The following is a 3,797-nucleotide window of genomic DNA, read 5'->3' as shown; positions in this document are numbered from 1 at the left end:
AGGGGGGATCTGTATAGAAACCTCACAAACGTTCTTACGGGGTGGACAGGCTAGATGCAGGAAGATTGTGCCCGATGTTGGGGAAGTCCAGAACAAGGGGTCACAGCTTAAGGATAAGGGGGAAATCCTTTAAAACCGAGATGAGAAAACATTTTTTTTCACACAGAGAGTGGTGAATCTCTGGAACTCTCTGCCAGAGGGTAGATGAGGCCACAGTTCATTGGCTATATTTAAGAGGGAGTTAGATGTGCCCTTGTGGCTAAGGGATCAGGGGTATGGAAGAGAAGGCAGGGATGGGATACTGAGTTGGATGATCAGAGCCATGATCATATTGAATGGCGGGTGCAGGCTCGAAAGGGCAGAATGGGCCTCTATTTTCCTGCACCTATTGTGTCTATGTTTCGTCTATGTTTCTAACCGTAGAAGAATGCAACACCTGTCCCATTACCTCCCCCTCGACTCCATCCAAGGATCCCGAGTCCTTCCAAGTGAGGCAGATAAGTTCACTCACACCTCCTCCAACCTCATCTACTGCATCCCGCTGTTTTTCAAGTGTCACTTCTCTACAACGGCGAGACCAAGCGCAGTCTCGCAATCGTTTCACTGAACACCTCCGCTCCATTCCGACGTACACCGACCTGATCTCCCGGTGGCTCAGCACTTCAACTCCCCCCTCCCATTCCCAATCTGACCTTTCCTGGCCTGGGCCTCCTCCATTGTCAGAGTGAGGCCCAGCGCAAATTGGAGGGACAGCACCTCATATTTTGCTTGGGTAGTTTACACCTCCATCGGTATGAGACATTGACTTCTCTAACTTCAGATAAGCCCTTGCTTTCCCTCTCTCTCTTCATCCCCTCCCCCTTCCCCAGTTCTTCCCCCCAGTCTTACGTCTCTGCCTATATTCTATCTTTGTCCCACCCCCCCTCCCCTGGCATCAGTCTGAAGGGTCTCGACCCGAAACGTCACCCATTCCTTCTCTCCAGAGATTCTGCCTGTCCCGCTGAGTTTTACTCCACAGCATTTTTGTGTCTACCTTCGATTGAAACCAGCATCTGCAGTTCTTTCTACACATGATAAGTGGAATACCGTTCAGTGCACGGTGAAGTCAGCAAAGTCCCATCAAGGATAGTCCGAGGGTCCCCAATATGAGGTTGATAGTAGTTTAGGACTGCTCTCTGGTTGTGGTGGGATGATTTCAGTTGCCTGAGTAACAGCTGGGAAGAAACTGTCCCTGAATCTGGAGGTGTGTGTTTGTCACACACTTCTGTACCTCTTGGCTGGTGGGAGAGGGGAGAAGAGGGGAGTGGCCGGGGGTGAGACTGGCGGGGCCTTGCCGAGGCGCGTGAGATGTAGAGACATAGAAAACATAGACAATAGGTGCAGGAGTAGGCATTCGGCCCTTCAAGCCTGCACCGCCATTCAATATGATCATGGCTGATCATCCAAATCAAGTATCCCATCCCTGCCTTCTCTCCATACCCCCTGATCCCTTTATCCACAAGGGCCACCATCTAACCTTCCCTCTTAAATATAGCCAATTATTGGTTAGCAACGCAACAAAGCTTTTCACTGTACCTCGGTACACGTGACAATCAAAACAAAACCCCCCCAACACTGACCCACACGAAAAAAAAACGATCACAACACCCGAGTTGTGGCCGATATAATCATGGCTTTTGTATCAGAACATAGGAGCAAAGAGGTCCGTCTGGCTTTCAGTTGTACAGGGCCCTAGTGAGACCACCCCTGGAGTATTGTGTGCAGTTTTGGTCCCCTAATGTGAGGAAGGACATTCTTGCTATTTGAGGGAGTGCAGCGTAGGTTTCACCAGGTTAATTCCCTGAATGGCGGGACTGTCATATGCTGAGAGAATGGAGCGGCTGGGCTAGTATACACCCAAAATTATAAAGGATGAGCCGGATATGTCATTGAAACATATCAGATTATTAAGGTTTGGGACACGGTCCGCTAGAGGCAGGGAAACATGTTCTCCCTGAAGTTGGGGGTGTCAGAACAGGGGCCACAGTCTGAAGAGGGTTTCGGCCCGAAGCGTTGTCTATTTGAGGTAGTTAATGCCAGTTCGATTGGCTATAATTAAGGAGGGTTAGATGTGGCTAACAGGGGTCAGGGGAGGGGGTATGGAGAGAAGGCAGGTACATCGATCTGAGTTGGATGTATCAGCCATGATCATCGTTGAATGCCGGTGCAGGCTCGAAGGCCGAATGGGGCCCTACTCCTGCACCTATTGTCTATGTTTCTCTAACTGAACCCTTCATCTCACCAACTAGAGTGAAAGATGTTTTACCAGCTGAACATGCATAGAGACACATCCCGTGCCATGAACATTCTGAACCCAATTAAATAACTGTGATGCTTATCTGAAATTGCGATGTGTTGTCATCAGAAACAGTCTATCTTCCTACACACATGTAAACAAATGCAGGAGTGTTCATTTTGAAAAAGGATAAGATGTCCAATTACTTTGTTAAAACCCACACAGAAATACAAGTCGCGGTGAGACCAAGCGCGGGGCTTGGCGATCGTTTCGCCCAACACCTCCTCTCCATTCGCATGTCACTTCCGAACGTGATCTCCCTGGTGCTGGCTCAACACTTCAGCACTCCAACTCCCACCCCGCGCTTCCCATTCCCATTCCCAATGCTGACCTCTCTGTCCTGGGCCTCCTCCATGGCCAGAGTGAGTCCCACCACACATTGGAGGAGCAGCACCTCATATTCCTCTTGAGCAGGTTTGCACGCCCCCAGCGGTATGAACATATGATCTTCTCCAATTTCAGGTAGTCCCTGCTTTCCTCCCTCTTTTCCCCTCCCCATTCCCAGCAGCTCCCACCCACAGCCCCAGTCTCCGCCTCTTCCTTTCTTCTTCCCAGCCCGCCCACCATCAGTCTGAAGAAGGGGTCCTCGACCCAACAACGTCGCCCATGTCCTTCGCTCCACAGATGCTGCCTCACCCGGCTGAGTTTCTTCAGAATTTTGTGTCCATAGAAACATAGAGAATTCCACGAGATTCACACTCTCTGTGTGAGAGAATGTTTTTTCCGCTCATCACGGTTTCCTAAAAAAAGATTTTCCCCCACGTATCCTTAAACTGTAACCCCTTGTTCTGGACTTCCGGGGCCCCAACATCGGGAACAATCTTCCTGCATCTAGCCTGTCCAACCCCTTAAGAATTTTGTACGTTTCTCTATCAGATCCCCCTCAATCTTCTGAATTCCTAGCGAGTACAAACCGAGTCTATCCAGTCTTTCTTCATATGAAAGTCCTGACATCCCAGGAATCAGTCTGGTGAACCTTCTCTGTACTCCCTCTATGGCAAGAATGTCTTTCCTCAGATTAGGAGACCAAAACTGTACGCATACTACTCCAGGTGTGTGATCTCACCAAGACCCGCTGTACAACTGCAGTAGAACCTCCCTGCTCCTATACTGAAATCTTCGGTTTAAACCAGCATCTGCATTTCCTGCATACAACTATTCTCCTTGATAGTTAGTGCCTCTCCAATCCAGTGAGGCTGAGATAGAGTGGATGTGGAGAGGAGATGTTTTTTTTGTTACACGAGTGGGGAGAGTCTAGGACCAGAGGGCACAGCCTCAGAATTAAAGGAGATGAGGGGGAATTTCTTGATTCAGAGGGTGGGTGTGAATCTGTGGATTCTCTGCCACAGAAGCCTGTGGAGGCCACCAAGTCAGTGGATATTGGAGCTTGCGGAGATAGGTATAGATTCTTGATTAGTGCGGAAAAAGTGTCAGGGGGTTATGGGGAGAAGGCAGGGGAACG

Source organism: Leucoraja erinacea, unplaced genomic scaffold (genome assembly GCF_028641065.1).
Source record: "Leucoraja erinacea ecotype New England unplaced genomic scaffold, Leri_hhj_1 Leri_1051S, whole genome shotgun sequence".
In the NCBI taxonomy this organism is placed as follows: Eukaryota; Metazoa; Chordata; class Chondrichthyes; order Rajiformes; family Rajidae; genus Leucoraja; species Leucoraja erinaceus.
Note: the sequence above shows the minus strand (reverse complement) of the source record.